General features: G+C 40.9%; 1 protein-coding gene across 1 annotated transcript in view; it reads right to left on the minus strand.

The window, feature by feature from the left end:
- Positions 1 to 19,314, minus strand: part of NIPA2 (NIPA magnesium transporter 2) — a 34,671-nt gene extending 15,357 nt beyond the window's left edge. The window contains exon 1 of the mRNA XM_020992894.2: positions 19,052 to 19,314. The gene's annotated coding sequence lies outside the window, so the exon portion shown is untranslated. The remainder of the gene's footprint in view (positions 1 to 19,051) is intronic.
- Positions 19,315 to 20,400: the final 1,086 nt, after the last annotated feature.

A 20,400-nucleotide genomic window follows, 5' to 3' on the forward strand; every position in this document is an offset into this window, starting at 1 on the left:
ATATCCCAGAGAGATCATACAAATGAGAAAAGGACCCACATGTACAAAAATATTTATAGCAGCTCTTTTTTGTGGTGGCAAAGAACTGGAAATTGAGAGGATGCCCATCGACTGGGGAATGGCTGAACAAGTTGTGGTACATGAATGTAATGGAACACTATTGTGATATAAGAAATGATAAGCAAGTAGACTTCAGAAAAACCTGGAAAGACTTGTATGGTTTGACGCTGAGTGAAGTGAGCAGAACCAGGAGAACATCGTACATAGAAACAGCCACATTGTGTGACGACTAATATTGATAAATTTAACCTTTAGCAGCAATGCAAGAATCTAAGACATCTCCAAAGGTCTCAGGATGGAAAATGCTATCCACATTCAAAGAAAGAACTATGAAGTTTGAATGCAGATCGAAGCATACTATTTGCTATTTTTTTCTTCTGTTTTGTTTTGTTTCCTCTTTCTGGTGGTTCCTCCTATTGGTTCTAATTCTTACCTACAACATCACTAACGTGAAAATATGTTTAACAGGAATGTATATGTATAGCCCATATCAGACTGCACACCATCTTGGGGAGGGAGGTGGGAAAGAAGGGGAAGAAAAATTTTAAACTCAAAAGCTTATGGAAGTGATTGTTGATAATTCAAAATAAATTAATTTAAAAAGAAGGAAAAAAAAGAAAAAAAACTGTTTAAAACCTCCCATTCGCTAGGCAATTCCCTAACACAAAATGACCAGCTGCTGAACTGCACTGGTAAGAGGCCTTTCCTCACCAGAGTTCCCTACACCAGAGGTGTCAAATACGCAGCACACAGGCCTTGCAATAGTCTGAACCAGATTAAAATGTACTTGGGAAATATTTAACAAAATAAAAATACAATAAAATACAATGCAATAAAATTACATTTTAAAACTAACATGCACAGTTGGCAGGGATCCTTATGTGCAGATTAGTGACCCCTAGTTCTGAGTTTGATAGCACCACCCTAAACAAATGAAATCACAGGTCTGGACCTTTCCTCATAACTCATTTCAAAAGAATTTGAAACTAATTAACCTACATGCAGTTTACTGTTATTTAAGGTACTAAAATTTTACAGGGTCCACATTTATTTTCCTCTATGCTAAAATCCAATGTTGCTGAGAACATTTATTATATGATAATTCTTTTCCCCATTGTTTAATCTCACCAACTTTAATCATAAACTAAACTTTTGTATGTATTTGGATTTAATCCTTGAATCCGTATGTCCCACTGATCTATTTTTTCATTTTCTTGCTAACAACCCCAGCCTATCAGCTGCTAAAGCCAAACTAGGTTATTTGAAGTGTTTAAATATACCACATGCTTTCTATTACACCATGTTTCTCACACTATACCACATGCCTAAAGAGTGTGCGTGTGCATGTGTCTGCTTAACTGCTACTCATACTTCAAGGATCAGTTCAAATGATAATTCTCCAAGCTTCCAAGCTTTCTCTGAATCCCCCAATTCAATAGCCAATAGCAATAAATCAACAGTAATCACTCACATCTCAAGTCTGCTGCTGTCCAATAAAATAGCGCCAATTCTTGGCAAAACTGTGAAACCTCAAGTTTTTTCTTCTGAATCCTCTGCCTTTAATTTCTGTACCTTTTCTCACCTCCAACTCCTCTCTCAAATTCAGCCAAACAGTGCCTTCCTACTTTACTTTCTTTCCCTCAGAGGGAAATGATATTGATATAAATAATCGATACTTGTTGGCAGACAGGTTGGCTGGCAGGCAGACTGATCACACTTTGATTAAAATACACAATATGTTATTTCCCTCTGCCTCAAGACTTCCAGATACAAACTTTCTCTTTTCTGGAATGTTAAACATTAGTTACCTAATACTTAATGATTTCTATGTCATAACCACATACACAGAAAGCACGGAGATCAAGACATAATAAAAAACTTTATTACTCTTACTGGAGCAACATAGTTTTTAACAAAATGTTTTAGAATTTATCTTCTTTGCTATTAGAGATACTTCTATACTTATCCTGAGCTAGCCCTATCTTAAAAATAATTTTACACAACACTCACCCTAAAAAATATTTTAGTTTATTCATGAAGTATATCCCAAATATTTATGTAAACAAAATGTTTAAAAACATTCCCTCTGAACACAGAAGCAACATTTTCTTTTTTTTAAAGATATCCGTAGTTTTTTTCAATTTTTTATAAATTTATTTATTTTTCATTTTCAATATTCACTTCCACAAGTTTTCGAATTCCAAATTTCTCACCCCTCCCCCCACCCCAAGATGGCATGCATTCTGAGTACCCCTTCCCCTGGTCTGCCTTCTCTTCTATCTCTCCCCCCTCCCTTCTCTTATCCCCTTCCCCTTCTATTTTCCTGTAGACCAGGATAGACTTCTGTACCCCATTTCCTGTATTTCTTATTTCCCAGTAGCATGTGAAAACATTTTTTTTAAAACATGTATTTTTAAAACTTTGAGTTCCAAATTTTCTCCCTTCCTCCCCCCCACCCACCCTCATTGAAAAGGCAAGCAACTCAATATAGGTTGTACATGTGCAGTTATGCAAAACACTTCCATAATAGACATGTTGTGAAAAACTAACTCTATTTTCCTTAATCCTATCCTGCCCTCCCATTTATTCTATTCTTTCTTTTGACCCTGTCCCTCCTCAGAAGTACTTCCTTCTGATTACCCTCTTTCCCAATCTGCCCTCCTCTCTATCACCCCCCTGCTCTCTTGTCCCCTTCTCCCCCTATTTTCCTGTAGGGTAAGACAGATTTCCATACCCAATTGAATGTGTATGTTATTCCCTCCTTAAGCCAAATCCTATGAGAATAAGATTCCCTCATTCCCTCTCACCTTCCCCTGTTTCCCCTCCACTGTGAGAGACTTTTCTTTTCTGGTTTTTTTTTTGTGAGATAATTTACCCCATTCTACCTCTCCCTTTCTTGTCCGGTATCACCTCTCTCATCCCTTAATTTTATTCGCCAGATATGGCCCCTTAATCTTCAACTCACCCTGTGCCCTCTATCTATCTATATATACATACATACACTTTTTCCCCTCCCACTACGCTAATACTGACAAAGTTCTCATGAGTTATAAATATCATCTTTCCATGCAGGAATATAAACAGTTCAGTCTTAATAAGTCTCTTATGATTTCTCTTTCCTGCTTACCTCTTCATGTTCCACTGGAGCCCTGTATTTGAAAGTCAGATTTTCTGTTTAGCTCTGATCTTTTCATCAAGAGTGCTTGAAAGTCCTCTATTTCACAGAATGACTATTTTTTCCCCTGAAAATCGGATTATATTCAGTTTTGCTGGGTAGGTGATTCTTGGTTGTAATCCTATCTCCTCTGCCCTCCAGAATATTATATTACATGCCCTGTGGTCCTTTAATGTAGAAGCTGCTAAATCTTGTGTTATCCTGATTGTGTTTCCACAGTACTTGAATTGTTTCCTTTTGGAAGCTTGTAATATTTTCTCCTTGACCTGGGAACTCTGGAATTTGGCTACAATATTCCTAGGAGTTTTCCTTTGGGGACCTCTTTCAGGAGGAGATCTGTGGATTCTTTCCATTTCTATTTTGCCCTCTGGTTCTAAAATATCAAGGCAGTTTTCCTTGATGATTTCTTGAAAGATGATGTCTAGGCTCTTTTTTTGATCATGGCTTTCAGATAGTCCAATAATTTTTAAATTCTCTCTCCTGGATCTATTTTCTAGGTCAGTTGCTTTTCCAGTGAGATATTTCACATTGTTTTCTAATTTTTTATTCTTTTGGATTTGTTTTACAGTGTCTTGATTTCTCATAAAGTCACTGTCTTGCAATTGCTGCATTCTAATTTTTAAGGAAGTATTTTCTTCAGTAATCTTTTGGACTTCCTTTTCCATTTGGCCAATTTTTCTTTTTAGGGCATTTTTCTCCTCATTGGCTTTTTGGACCTCTTTTGCCATTTGGGTTAGGCTGTTTTTTAAGGTGTTATTTTCTTCAGTATTTTTTTGGGTCTCCTTTAGCAAGCTGTTGACTTGTTTTTCATGATTTTCTTGCATCACTCTCATTTCTCTCCCCAGTTTTTCCTCTACTTCTCTTACTTGCTTCTCAAAATCCCTTCTGAGCTCTTCCAAGGCCTGGGACTGATTCATATTTTTCTTGGAGGCTTTGGATGTGGGAACTCTGACTTTGTTGTCTTCTTCTGGTTGTATATTTTGATCTTCTTTTCACCAAAGTAAGATAATATAGTCTGACTCTTTTTGCTGCTTGCTCATGATCCTGCCAATTACTTGAGTTTTAAACTCTTTGTTAAGGTAAGAGTCTGCTTCCAATGTGGAGAATGTATTATCCCAAGCTTCAGGGGTTTGTGTAGCTGTTTTCAGAGATACTTGTAGGGACCTGTAAATTTTCAGTTCTTCCAAGGTGGTATGATAAGGGGTGAGGTGTTTACTCCTTTCCTGGCCTGTGACCACAAGTATTTCTTTCTGTCCCATAACTGTAAGGAGGGGTTCCTCTCCACAGCCACTACAAGCTCCACCACGCCAGCGCTCCTCCTCACCCTAGCACTGCCGCCCAGAACTGTGACCCAGATCCACACACGGGCAAAGCAAGAGATTCCTGCCTCAGCACTGGCAAAGAGATCCCTGCAGTCCCTCTCTGATGAGCCACTGGATTTCCCCTCAGTCTGTGGGCAGGAAGCTCGGGAAGCACCTGCCCCTCCCAGGGTCAGGCTCTTGGGGAATGGAGCTGAGACCCCACCTTCCTCTCTGACCACCCACAGAAACAGACTTTTCCCACTGACCTTCTAAATTGTCTTTGACATTCGTGGATTGAGGAGTCTGGAAACCTCCACAGCTGCCCGCGATTCAGTCCTCTGAGGCCTGTTCCAGGTTTGCTACGGCCTGCGAGCCCACGCTGCACTGCGCTGCACTCCCAGCCCTGTGCGATACACCTTTCTGATCAATCATCCAGGTTGTCTTGGGCTGGAAATTTGTTTCACTCTGTCTTTTTGTGGGTTCTGCTACTTCAGAATTTGTTTAGAGCCATTTTTTATGAGTATTTGGAGGGGTTTGGGGGAGAGCTCAAGCAAGTCACTGCTTTCACTCCGCCAACTTGGCTCCACCCCAGCAACAGACATTTTCAACACAAATAACATCACATTTTAAAACTAAACAAACTAATATGAATCATTCTGTCATGTCAAGCTTCTAAAAACAGAATACCCATCCATCACTAAATTCAATTATTATTCATTTCCACTAAATTAGAAAGAGCCAGAGAGGGAGAAATGGCATTATATATTTACATCTTCCTTAACTACTGTTCTACATTTTTTCTTAGACATTTTCTTATATGGAAAAGCAAAAAAACTGGGGAAGCTAAAGTAAATCTAGATCTACCTGGACCAGAAAATAAATACTGAATGGGAATTAAAAGTGTTATTTACCCAAATGAAAGAGGCATGAAAGCTGCTCCTGAAAAGAAGCGATGGAAGAATATGGAACTTCATAACATTATACCTCCTCCTCCCCTTCCCAAAAAAGAATTCATTGTAGCCCCATCATGACTGCCCAGCCAGGGATAAAGGAACTGCTAATCATGGCCTTGGAGGAAGAGAATTACCCAGGGTCTGACAGCTGTTGTACTGCTAAGAGTATAAAAGCTCTAGAAGCGAGATTATTTCTGTCTACAGAAACCTACCAAATCTATCAAAAAAAAAAAAGAAAACCTTTCATTTGTGCCTAACTTTTACTCATTTTGCAACCATAAAACACTAAGGAAAACATCTGGATTAGTTTTTAGTTAACAGGTTCGTTTATATCATCTAGAATCACTCAATTATAAACCAGGTATGATTTATTAATCAGATTAACACATATAATATACTCAAAATATCATTCAGATCATGAAACTACATGTCAATAATTCTGTAAGACAAAATAAATTCCGTTTATCCTTTCTATCAGCTGATGGTAACCAGCTGCTTAGTGTACGAACAGAGCTGACATTTTAGGCAATGCTTTACACTGTGTGAACTGCATTATTGATCTTACTTCATTTGATCCTCTTAAAAAGCCCTGCCAGGTAAGCAATTAAAGTATCATTTACCTCCCCTTTCACATATGAGGAAATGACTTTGTGAAATTAAGATAACTTGTCACAGTCACATAGCTAAGAGGCGTCTAGGATTTGAACCCAGGTTTTCTGATTCCAATTCCAGTGTTCTTTCCACTAAATCACACTAAGTTCTTAGAGGCAATATACTAAATAACAGCATGGTGAAAATGTTATCCTACTAATTTCTTTTAATGAAAAAAATCTGGAGTTTTTAACCTAGGGTCTATAAACTTCGATAAAATTCTATGTAAATATAATTGGTTTCCTTTGTAATCTTGTGAATTTTATTTCATACATTTAAAAAACAGTATTCTGAAAGGGGATGCATAAGTTTAACCAGACTAATGATACAAAAAATATTAAGAATCCCTACTTTAGAAAATATGATCTCTTTTATTATGTTTAAATTCACAAAATAACCTACCGATCACAATTAGGATTCTGAAATAGGTCTCTACTGAGAAAACAACAGGCCAACACAGTACATTTAGGATGGCCAACTTTCCCAAGTCAAGAACTTCTTGACTTTTCTGTAGCATCTGACACTCTCTCCTTCTAAATAAACTCTCTTTTCTGAGTACTGGTGACATTCCTCTCTCCTTGTTCTCCTGCCTGTCTAACCAGTCCATCACTCTCCTTTCTGACTCTTCATCTGTATTGGGGTGTAGGGTGTGTTCAGGGGGAATTATTATCTCTGGATGAGGGCTGCTTCCCATCTTTGGTGTCTACCTGATCCACCTCTCACCTGTGGCTCCAAGAAGCCATAGCACGCTCAGTGGCTTTGGCATATGGGCTAAACCAGGCTGAGGGTAATTAAGTAGTTTCAAGCCTGTCAACCCAAGTATGTGAAGACTTCCCCTGGTGGAATGGGCCGATGAGAACAACTTGTCCCGATGGCCACGAAGGCAGCAGAAGCAAGTGCTGTGGAGCACTTAAGAGTCTGGTCAAACACTGAAGATGTCAAGGTCATTCACTACATCTTGAGCCATCACCAATCATCTTGACTCTGTCCTGCCACTGGACTGTGATGACTCCGAAAGAGAGAGTGAGGCCAATGACTTCATGCAACTCTGCCTCACTTAAATCCAATTTATGCATGAATCAAAAGACATCACCCATACATTTTTACCTAACTCCAAGTCCTGTGGTGACAGGCAAGTGACAAAGCAACTGAGGATACATTGGTAGCTGTAGTCACAATCCTGCACACAGGCAGCCTAGGCCATAGGGTCAACTTCTAACTGGAAGCAGCAGTGGGATTTGGCATCCCTCTGGGAATCTGAGCAGCCTTTTGAGGACCATATTGATCACCTCCAGGTGTGAAGAAGGGGCTAGAAAAGGTGCCCTAAAAATCTCTGCTCACCCAACCCTGGCCTGATTACAACAGCAGGCAAGGGATCTCATTCTTCAATCAAAACACAAAAAAATGTACAAAAACTTCTGCAGAGATGATTCCACTCAGTATTGGGACATGGAATGTGCGCACACTTTAAGACAACACAAAATCCAGTAGACGTGAAAGACAAATGGCTTTTATTGTGAGAGAACTCAGCAGGTATCACATCTAAACAGCAGCCCTGAGTGAAACAAGGCTAGCAAATGAAGAATAGCTTACTGAATTTGGAGCAGGATATACGTCTTTCTGGAGTAGCTGCAGTGAAGTGGAACACCGTGAAGTTGGAGTAGATTTTGCAATCAAAACTAATCTAGTCAACAAGCTTATATACCTACCAAAAGGAGTGAATAACAGGCTCATGACAATGCGACTGTTACTTGCAGAAAAACACCATGCCACCATCATGACAAACCCTGATAAGATCAAAGAAAAATTTTATAAAGACCTGGAGACCCTTATCATCAATGTACCAAAAGAGGACAAGCTTATAATTCTGAGTGACTTCAATGCTAGGGTAGGCACAGACTATGAGGCATGGCAGGGAGTCCATGCGAGGAATGGAGTTGGAGATAGCAACAGCAACGGTCACTTACTATTGAAGACTTTCATGCATTTCATGGCCCACACTGGTTTCCATATACCTAAATGCAATAAAACTTAGTGGATTCACAAATCCTGGCATTTAATAGACTACGTGATTGTAAGGAGAAGAGACAGGATGTAAGAGTGACAAAGGCAATGTGCAGAGTGCTGGACAGATCGTTGATTTTCCTCTCCAAAATAAATATTAGCATTCAATAAAAGCATCCCAAAGAATTACTATCAACAAATCAGAGCACTTCTCTGAGCTGGAACAGTCTGTTGCTAACTTGGAGAGAAAGTTGAGCCAACACACTGTTAGCAACAGTGGAGCAGAAAAAGAGTAGGCAGCTTTCAGAGATCTGGTATAAAGCACTGAATTTGCTCATTTAGATCAGAATACCTGCAAACATCAAGACTGGTTTGATAAAACTGATGGTGAACTTCAGAAGCTGCTAAATGAAAAATGAGAACTCCACAGGGTTTACCAGCAGGATAGTTCATCCATCTCTAAGAAGGCAGAGTTTAACTTCATCAAAAGTAAAGTACAAGCAAAGCTTAGAGAGATTGAGGATTCTTGGCTCAGTAAGAAGGCAGATGAAATTGTTTTATGCTGATAGTAACAATTCAAAGCACTTTTATGACTTCCTGAAGGCTATATGTAGGCCAAAGACACATGGTGCCTCTCAGCTACTCAGTGCTATGGAGCCACATTGATTAGTGATAAGGACATCCTCCTAAAGAGATGGGCTGAACACTTTCATAGTGTTCTCAACAGACCATCATCAATCAATGCTGAAACCACTGGCCATACTCAGGTTGAAGTTAATCCCTCTCAAGACAAATTTCCAACTGAAGAAGAGGTTTTAAAAGCCATTACGCTCCTCTCCTGTGGCAAAGCACTTGGTGCTGATTCTACTCCAGATGAAACTTACAAGGTGAAGGAGGTCCACTGCTCATACAAAAGCTGATTGAAATTTTCCAGGTTACATAGCAAAAGGAGGTTATCCCCTAGGAGTTCAAGGACACTTCTACTGTCCATCTCTATGAAGTAAAAAGAAATAGCTTGTCCTGTGACAATGGGGGGGGGGTATCCTCCTTAATAGGCTAATCCTTCACCTGGAAGAAGATCATCTATCTGAGAACCAGTGTGGCTTCAGAAAGGGCCGAGGAATGTTGTATGTTACCCAACAACTCCAAGAGAATTGCCAAGAGCAGAACAGAGGTCTATACACAACATTTATAGATCTGACCAAGGCCTCTGATACTGTCAGTCATGAGTGCTTATGGAAAATTATGTCAAAATGTGATTGTCCCGAGTAGTTCATCGGTATTGTACATTAATTTCATGACAGCATGCTTGCCTAGGATCTGGACAATGGACAATGCTCTCATGCTTTCCCAGTCACCAATGGAGTGAAAGATGGCTGTGTTGTTTTCAGCCATGCTGTCAAACGCCTTCAACGAGGATGAACCCCGCATCAAGGTCAGCTATCACACTGATGGTAAATTCTTCAACCTGAAAAGGCTACAAGCCCAGACCAAAGTGGAGGGAGTGTTGGTGCATGATTTTCTGTTTGCAGATGATTGTGCACTCAATGCAGCCACTGAAGCTGAGATGTATAAAGTATGGATTGATTCTCTGCTGCTTATGCTAATTTTGGCCTAACAATTAACACCAAGAAAACAGAGGTTCTCCATCAGTTAGCACCACACCACCCATATGTGGAACCATCAGTTACAGCAAATGGAGAAGTTTTGAATGCTGTGGATAAGTTCACTTACCTTGGCAGTACACTTTCCAGGGATGTACACATTGATAACGAGGTGGACACATGCACTGTCAAAAGCTATCTCAATATTTGGAAGGCTCTGAACTAAAACATGGGAGAGAAGAGGTGCTGACTGACTACCACACTGAAGGTCTACAGAGCTGCTGGGCTGACCTCATTGTTGTATGCCTGTGAATCCTGAACAGTATACCAGCACCATGCCAGGAAACTGAATCGCTTCCATTTGAGTTGTCTTAGGAAGATTCTGAAGATCACCTGGCAGGATAAGATACCAGACACTGAGATCCTTCCTCAAACTAAACTGCCAAGCATTCAAACTCTACTGCAGAGAGGGCAGTTACAATGGGCTGGCCACGCTGTTCGAATGCAAAACATATGCTTGCCAAAAAGACTATTTTACGCAGAACTCACACAGGGCAAGTGCTCACATGGTGGTCAGAAAAAGTGACACAAGGACACTCTTAAGGTCTCTCTTAGGAACTTTGGAATTGATTATGTAATAGGGAGACACTGGCACAGGACCACCCAAAATGGAATGCCCTCCCTCTGAGAAGGTGCTGTGCTCTATAAGCAAAGCAGAAGTGAAGTAGCTCAAAATAAACATGAGATGTGAAAATTTACAGAATGCACCCCAAATGTCCATATGGACTATTTGTGCCCGATCCGTGGTAAAGCCTTCTGAGCTGGCATTGGTCTGATCAGCCACAGTTGGACACATTGTAACTTGACTGCAACACAGTGATATCATTCTGGTCCTCTTTGGGAACGAAGGACAATCAGATATATCATCTGTATCATATCTAACTGTGATTATATCCCAAGGCTGCCAGGGGCCTATTCTCTTCCTTTGTAGCACAGTGCCTTTCATCTCTATGTCTGTCCAAGAAGAACTCAGCAGAGGAACCCTTAGGCACCCTTCCCCAGAGGAGCACTAGCTGCCCAGCCTGAGGTGGTAAAGGTGTAGGAAGACTGATTTCAAGCCTCCTAGTGAGATGGAAGACTACCAGAGCATAATATATTTTATTATATGTCCTACCATAGCACCCTAAAGTCTGCTGGGCCTTACCAAATGTCTTGTTGTTATGCCTTCCACACCACTTGGCACAGTTATTTCACCTGTTAATGCACCCTTAGGATTTCTGGGCCTTTCCATCTTACTTGCAACCAAAAGCTCCTTAAGAACAGACTTTGTCATTTTCTCTTTATGTATACTCAACGTTTTGCACAGTACTTGGCAGAGAATAAGCATTTAAATGCTTTCCTCCCCCTTTCATTCACCTATGACTTCATTAATAACAATAAAAATAGTTATATATATGACATAATAACAATTACATAGCACATACTATAGCACTTTATAATAATTATCTCATTTGATTCTCACAACGACTCTGTGAGGTAGATGCTATTATAACCCCCATTTTACTGAGGAGGAAAGTGAGACAAACAGTTTAAGTGACTTGCCCAAGGCCTCACAGCAATTAAAGTCTGAGGTTAAATTTGAACTCAAGTCTTCCTGACTCCAAGCCAGTCCACTAACCACCAAGCCCCCTAACCTGCCTCTGGATAATCATTTCCATAGAGATGACTCCCAAAGCTATACATCCAATTCCAATTTCTCTCCAGAGCTCCAGAACTGCATCACCAATTGTCTACAGAACATTTCAAACTAAGTGTCTCATAAACATGACAAGCTGAACATATCCAAAACAGAAATCATTATCTTTCTCACTAAATCACTTTCCAAACCTCTGTATTTTTGCTGACAGTATTGCCATCCTCCTTGTCTTTCAAGGTTTACAACTTTGGCTTTAACTCAACTCTTCCTCACTCTCCCTCACCTCACATCTCTAATCAGTTGCTTAATTTTGCTGCTCCTACCTCCATTTCTCATATTCATCTGTCCCCATTCAGGCACTACCTTAGTTTAGGTCCTTGTTCCCTTTCGCCTAAACTACCACAATAACCTCTTAATTGATTTCCCAGCTTCAAGGCCTTCCCACTTCACAGAGCTGTAAAAGTTCTGTTCTTTAAGTACACAGGTCTTGTTGACTCAATAAACTCCAATGGTTCTCAAGTGCCCCTAGGGCAAGGGTTCTTAACCTTTTTTATTTTATGGATACCTTTAGTGTTATAATGAAGCCTATAGATCTTTTTATTATAATGACTGTAAACAAAAATTCTGTTGAAACATAGTTATCAAAATATATATGTTGCAGGCAGAGACCCCAGGTTAAGAACTTCTGCTTTAGGATAAAATACAAATACTTCCCAAATACTTCTTGCACTCTAGGGTCTAGTTAGACTTGTCTTCTTGTCCCTCACACAAAGCACTCCATTTCCATGCCTTTCATTCCTCATTCTTGGAATTCAATCCCTCTTCACCTCTGGCTCATAAAATCCCTTCCTTTAAGACTTAGTTCAAACATTTCCTTCTACGTGAAGCCCTTCCTAATCTCCCCCCCCCCCCCCCCCCCCCCGCAATTAGCTAGTGCCCTTTTTGCCTAAAGTACACAGCACAGGGTGTCCCAGGCTTAAAAGGGCACTAAGACTTTTGGAATACCCTGTATTTATTCTATGTATATTTATATATCCAAATGTCATCTCCTTGGATACAATGTAAACTCCTCCAGTATAGGGTCTGCCTGTTTGGTTTTTTTTTCCTATTTCTATCTCTAGTATCTAGCACAGTACCTATACCTCATAGTTTTTGTACCTGGCAAAGAGAATTGCTTAATAAATGCTTGTTAATTGACTCTTCAGTATTTACAGATTGGAAAAATTAACTAAAAATAAATTTTAACTATCTTTTGTATAAAAAGATGTTACATACAACTTTTCAAATAGCAACTTAACAAAAGCAAGTAATTCATGCTGAGTACCTGGAAAAACTGGTCTAATTTATTACTTCCTCTTTCCATCTACTCTATTTGGAGCAGAAGTATATCACTGTCCTTTTTTCAGGTGAGAAATCCTGGTGTCACCTTTCATTCTTCCTTCTAAATCCCTTCTATATAATTTGTCACAAAGGCCTGTTTTTCTTCCTTCAAAATGTCTTTTGGGTTAAATATTTCCTTTCCAATGTCACCAGTTTAATCTAGGCCCTTAACATCTGATGCCTAAATTCTATCAGAGATTTATATTACCTCTAGTCTCTGTCACCTCTAAATAATCTCCTATACTGCTGCCAAACCAACAATATTCCTAAATATCACTTTCATTGTATCATGCCTCTTCTCAAATCTCAGCTACCAAACTCTTCTGCTTTTCCTTCAATGCTTCCATAACCTGGGCTCATCTTTCCTATCTTTCACCTGGATCAGGCAGGTATTCTCACATGCCCACAAAACCACATTCACTCTTAACTCAGCACCTTTATTCTTATAGGCAATACCATGGATTGAGCAATTGGCTTGGAGTCAGGAAGACCTGAATTCAAATTCAAACTCAAGACACTTACTGTGTGACCCTGTGCAAAGTGCCTGCCTCAATTTCCTCAACTATAAAATGGAGATAACAATAGCACCTACCTCACAAGACTGTTCTGAGGACAAAATGAGATAATATTTGCAAACCACTTAGCACAGTGTCTGCCACATAATATATACTTAATAAATGTTTGTTCCCTTCTCCTATTCCCTACTAGTAAGTCAATAACCATTTATTAAGCACCTACTATCGCCAGGCACCATGCTAAGTCCTAGGGATACAAAGAAATGCAAAAGACAGTCCCTATGGTCGAGAAGTTCAGAATCTAATGGGAGACAATATGCAAACAAGCTACGTACAGGATAAACTGCATGAAATAATCATCAGAGAGAAGGCAACAGAATTACTCTTCTCCACACCTTTAGCTCTTCCTTAGCTCCTACTCTCTGTTGTAAGGGATGACTCTCTAGGTAAGGGAGATATAGCTAGAAATGAAAGTAATATGAAAAACAAAGATATCAATAATAACTTAAAAACTCATTTCACCTTCAAGGCTCAGCCTAAGTTCCTCCAACAATTCTACCCCCTCACAGATCTCTCAGGGAAACTTTTAGTGCATTTAATTTCTCACAATGTAATACTTGGAACTGATTCACATTAGATGAGTAACTGTCTTGATAGACTATAAGCCTCTCAGAATCCCCATTTTGTGCTTCTTTTGTATCCCTCCTGACAGAGTTGACACTGGAATATTTTTTATTACAGACAGATGTGGCATCTCACATAAGCAGACTAATTTGGTAACTGTGTTAACGGGAAGGGGAGGGGAGAGCAACAATAAAATTTCAAGTTTCCGATTGTGATAAAGTCTATAGGCATTAAGTTAATGTGTAGTTTAATTATAATTCAGTTTGAAAATAGGATCTCCCATTTGATGCACCTAAGAACAGCTCTGCTCTCATTTCCTGTCTTCAAAAGACAAATCAAATGACACAGATTACAGTTACTTTTTTTTAAGGCAATGGGGTTAAGTGACTTGCCCAGGGTCACACAGCTAGTAAGTGTTATGCATCTGAGAACGGATTTGAACTCAGGTCCTCCTGACTCCAAGGCCGGAGCTCTATCCACTGTTACTTTTTATTTTTAAGAGATTCAACAGAGACTAGGCCAAGCTGACAGGTAACCAAATAGTCAAGTGTCACCATAGCCACAGCCCCAAGTTACAGGTTAAGATCCTTTATCTGGAGCCTTGTCATCTTCACCTCTCCTAGGGGAAATGAGGGAAGAAGGGTGGGGGGATTACAGCGCTTTGGAAGATCATGAAATGCACCTTGGATAGTTGTGCCTACCACTACGATTTGTCAATAATACTACATTCTAAATAATAATATGTTCAAACAGTAAATAAAAAATTTACTTTAAAATATTTCTACTGTTCTCTCAAATTTCTGTTCAAATAAATTGCTGGTTTGTACAAGAAAACACAATTTTAGGGCATGGTCTCTGGTCCAGAGCGTATATAGCAGCAGATTGGTTTGATGGTGAGAAGGCGGCTGGCTGGTTTAGGAGCTCCAAAAATGCACTAGGAATTAGGGTTTGAGCCAAATGTCACACAACTGGCTAGTGACAATCACAGTGACCCAGTGAAAAGGAAATTCAAACAGTCTGGAGGGAGGCAGAACCAGGCTGGGGACTTGTCTGAGCTCTCCTCCAAAAACCTTTTAAAGAAATGTATCTAAACACATCCCTCCTGACAGAGTAGCAAAATACAAAAAGACAGAGTGAAACAATTTTCCAGCCCAAGACAACTTGGAAGGCTGGCAGGAAAGCTCTGTTGCACCAGGGTGAGAAAGGAGAGCAGACTGTACCAGCACAGTCCCAGTCACAACAAATGAGGGGCAGGTCTTGGGAGCGACTGAATCAGCAGCAGTGGTAGCTGCTGCTTCCAGAGCTCTCAGCCCACAGATTTACAGTAAAGGGGTCCAACAACTGGTAAGAAGGAGATTACAGGGGTCTTTTAGCTAGCACTGAGGCAGGACTCTGTTGCTTTGCCCATACTTGGATCCTGGTCACAGTCCTGGGTGGCAGTCCCAGGGAAAGGAGGAGCACTAGCGTAGCAGAGTTTGTGTCCACAACGGACATGGAACCCTCCTCAAAGTTCCAGGGCAGAAAAGAGTGCTTGCGGTCACTCACAGACTAGAGCACAGGCCAGGAAAGTAGTAAACACCTCTCTTTAGATCATACCATCACGGAAGAACCGAAAACTTACAGGTCCCTAGAAGTATCTCTGAAAACAGCTGCACAAACCCCTGAAGCTTGGGACAGTGCACCCTCCATCTCAGAATAAGCCGTCTTTTAAAAGAGTTAAAAGTCAAGTAATAGACTGGGAAAATGACCAAACAGAAAGGAAAAAACCACCTAACTACAGAAAGTTACTATGATGATAAGGAAGATCAAAACACACTCTCAGAAGATGATAAAAAAGTCAAAGCTCCTATATCCAAAGTCTCCAATAAAAACGTGAATTGGTCTGAGGAAAACACAATTTATCAGCAGTCTAATAAATAAAATAGTAAAACCAGAAAAAAGTAAAGGGAATTGTTTTAATTTTTAAGAACTGGGGATTTCTTAAAATTTCCTAATTATTTTTGACTGGATCTTTCATTTTACTAGTGGAGAGAATTCCTAATAAGAAAATGCCTTCTACCAATGCAAAGTGATTTGCCCAGAATCACATAGCTGGTTTCTTATCAGAGGCAGGTCCTTCTGACTTGAGACCAGCTCTTTATCCCCCATATCACAATGCCTATGACTAAATATAAATATAATGTATATAAATACTGAATGTTTTTCTTATGGAGAAAACACAATGTAATGAAAACAACACTGGGACTTGGAATCAAAAGATCAGTTTCTTCCACTTATCCATAACTGTGTGACCTTGGGGAAGTCACTAAATTTCTCACATGTCCAATTTCAACTGTAAAACTTGTGCTGAGAGGACAGTCATGGTGAGGTAAGCGGTATATAAACTAAAAAGCACTTCTCTCAAGTGGCTTAAATTATAACTGTGGAGTGGCTAGAATGCCAGGAAAGGGGGTCTAAAGGTTACTTTTTAGGAAATACTGAGCTACTAGAGATGTTTACAAGTAGGAGTTGCACACAGCCAGTATGTGTCAGAGGCAGACCTTAAGCAAGGCCAAGTTTCTATCCACTATACCACGCTTCTCTCATAAGCTGAATCCTAAAACTCATTTTTTTTTGGTAACATCACAACTTAAGTGCTTAGCACAGTGCCTGGCACATAGTTAAGTGCTATAAAAATGTTAGCTGCTATTATTAATATTGTTATTAGGATGCCACTCCTACTTTTAAAAACCTATTGGCTTTTTCCTATTGTGTTTGTAGTGCCCCAACGGTTATGGACAGGGTTGCTAAATAGAATATTGTGGCTCAAACTCATCTTTCATATTCATCAACTTACCAGGTATTACTGTGACCTCTTTCACATCTGCTCCTCCCCTTTCCACTGACCTCATATCTTTATTGACACTTAATTGGTCTGCAGCAGAAGTGTCAAGCATGGTGCAGCAACTCTCCCTAGTGTGGTCAGAACCAAATCAAAATGTAATAGGGAAATATTTCAAAATAAAGAAATATACAATGGAACATTGATAATATGTGACTTTCTAAGTCAATACGAAACACAGGGATCCTTATGTTTGGTTTAGTGGCTCCATTTTTATTTATGTTTGGCACCATTGGTCTGTAAGAGTCATTTTTATCTACAATTCAACACTCCCTTCGTCCAATTTCAATCCTTCAGAGTATTGCCAGATTTATTTTCCCTCTGCACAGCTTCTTTCTACTCAAACGTCTTTAGCGGCTCCCTCCAGTTCACTAAATAAAATTCAAATTTCCACCCACAGAAGGCTTTACATGGTACCATGTTATCTCCACAGCCTTATTTCACATTATTCCCCTCCACACATTCTTTGATTCCAGGGAGGCTGAGAAGTACAGGGGAAAGAACACTGACACCAGTCAGAAGCCTTGAGTTTTGATGCTTCCCTAGATTTCAGTTTCCACATTCCCAAAACGATGGGGTTGAACACAACAGACTCAAGTCCAGTCCAGCTCCACATCCATGATCTCTCAATCCCAAACTGCTCCCTGCCCCACCTTTACATACTTCCTTCCTTCTGCCCAAGAAGCATGGTTCTTCCACCAAAAAGGCTTTGTCAGGTTTGTTTCTTTCCCTGGAAAGCCTTTTATTCCCTTTACCAGTTGAAGGTCTACTTTAATGTCTCACTCACATGCCATCTTACCATTAAACTTCCCTGGATTCTACGGTTGCTAAATTATACACTTATCGTACAACATTATATATCACAGAAAGGCTGTATACAAGACTGGTTGTGTAACCCTGGGTGAGTTACTTAACCTCATGAAATCCAATTCCCTTTCCCCACAAAAATGGAAAAAAACAAAACACTTTCTGTCTCTCAGCTCCAAGACTGTAACATACATGTAGGCAGGGGCTGTGCCTTTTTAAATCTAGAAAAGTGCTCTGAACCTGAACAGATGAGGAGTTCAAATGAATTGCTGAAGCTCTGGTGGAGGTCCTCCCTGCATGCTTCTGAATACAGTGGTACAGGGGGTAGAGTGCTGGACTTGGGAGTCAGGAAGACCTGAATAAGACTTGAGAAAGTCACTTAGTGTCAGTGCCCCTAGAAAGCTCTTCCTTGGGGCAGCTAGGTGGCACAGTGGATAGAGCACTGGCCCTGAAGTCAGGAAGACGTGAGTTTAAATCCGGCCTCAGACCAAACATTTGACACTTACTAGCTGTGTGACCCTGGGCAAGTCACTTAACCCCAAATGCCTAAAAAAACCCAAAAATTAGATAGAAAGCACCTCCTCTTTACTTCCATTTCAGAGTCCTCCTCTTCACCTTAAGACCTAGCTCAGACAACTGTCTTCTTCAAGAAGCCTTTCCTGATCCCCTCAACTACTCACTCCACACTCTCAAATTACCTTAATTTTAACTATGGTATGTATGCTTTATGTTTATTCTATATACATTTTTATTTATACCTGCCTCATCCATTAGAATATAAGTACCTAGTGTGTATGAATGGTTTCATTCTTTGTTACTTGTATCCCCACTGCCTGGCCAAGGAAGATGATTTCACCTGTAAGATGGGATAATAACTACACCTACCTCACAAAGTTGAGAATCAAATAATGTAACCCATATTTTGAAAATCACTTTGCAAACGTTATAGTTTTGTTCACATGCATATATGTATAGATAGTATATGTGGTTGTAGGTGAGATAAATGTGAAATGTCATATGAGATATATTTAGTTTGATAAGTAACGGATATTTCGGAAAATGTTTGATAATATATATACACGTAGGGCATGTAAGCATATGTACATGTTAGCTGTCAAACTTTATTTCCCTATATGTATATATGGTACATACTCTACATACGTACACAAGTTATTAAACCGTTTTCTTTCCCATAATGAAGCACAGACGTTTCTTTCTCCCCACCAGAGTCTGCAGGAAGGACCCTGCATCCACCCTTGAACCAGTGGACAAGCCACAGGTCGAGTGCAGCCAGCCCCGCTCAGACTGAACAAAAGCAGAAACAAGAGAAGCCGGCAGGGGCAGAGGCCACGAGCCCCGGACCCAGCCCCGGACCCAGCCCCGGCCCCCGCCCGAATCACCTGCGACTTCTCACATCCCCATATGGGCCGCCGGGGCCGTCGCGGTCTCCCCCTCTTCCTTCACCGTGGAGTCGGAGCTGCTGGGGTCCGGGGCAGCGACAGCGCGCACTGCCTCCTCCATCAGGGTGAGCCAATCCCAACTAGAGCCTCAGGGAAGGACAAACCACCGAGGCCGCCACCGCCCCGGGCAAGTGGAAAGCGGGAAAGCTTCCGGGCGGGCGCCGGCCGAGTGACGCACGCCCCAGCCGGGCGTCTCCTCCGGCGCGCGCACACGACGCGCACGCCACACGCAGTACGTGGCATGTCGCGCATGCGCGTCCGTGTCACGACCACTTCCTCTTTCTTATGATTTGTCCCAGAGTTTTTTGAGGACTCCTTTTCGCTGCCCTTTGCGGTTTTTTGTAGGCCTCGAGCGAGCTACCAAGCGGGAGTAAGCCAAAGAGGATAGGATAGAGTGGCCAGGCTGGGGTAAGGAGAGTCCTTAAGGGTCTTCCCAGCTTTAGCCTTGTCTTTGACGGGCTCCCGGAGCCTGGGGCGTAAGGACTGTACGGCCGTTAGATGGCTGGCCACATGACCTCTGAGCTCTCCGTCTCCCCTAAGCATGTGAGAGGTGTTTTGGTAGCTTTCAATTGTGGTACCTCAAGCGGAATAAAAAGCTAAGGAACGCGAAAAGAATAAAACCACTAACTCAGACTACATAAGCTGCACCCAGTAGCAAGGTCAAAAGAAACATTTAAAGCTCCAGGGCGAGCTGTTCCATACTCTCTTCTCAGCTTAAGTCTCCATGTCGTTGTCCTGCTCAAAGTACTTCAACAGCACCTGTTGTCTTTACAGAAAAAAAAAAAACCACGAATTCCTCTGCTTTCTAAAACCCCTCACAGTTCGGCTCCAACCTTGCTGGTCTTTCAAATTACTCTTCCTCATGTACCTTTTTTGTTCAGTCGTTCAGTCCTGTCATGAGGATGGGATCTCGACCCCAAAAAGGAAAAACTCTGGACTTTCCCACATGGCCAAAACTCTGACATTCGCCTAAGGATATAATCGTGTCAACTGGCCTGTCATTGTGGCTACTCCCAAACTTCCACTTCTGTTACCCTACACCTAGCTTAGCCCTCCATTGTTTTACCTCCCTAAGGCCCCAGGATGTTTCCCACCCTTGATCCTACCTAGGCTCCATTCTCCCTTGGCCAGCTCCCAGGAATTCTATTACCTCATGGACTACTTGGCCACTCCTAGATCCCTCCCGTAGTCTTTTTGTATATAGGGTCCATCTTGTCTCCTTTAAGGTGCTCAGATTCTTAAAATCTAGCCAATAGCTCACTAATGTTCGGACTCTTTAAGAGTCTGTG

This window comes from Phascolarctos cinereus, unplaced genomic scaffold (assembly GCF_003287225.1).
Source record: "Phascolarctos cinereus isolate Bilbo 61053 unplaced genomic scaffold, phaCin_HiC Scaffold_726;HRSCAF=1367, whole genome shotgun sequence".
NCBI classification, from domain to species: Eukaryota; Metazoa; Chordata; class Mammalia; order Diprotodontia; family Phascolarctidae; genus Phascolarctos; species Phascolarctos cinereus.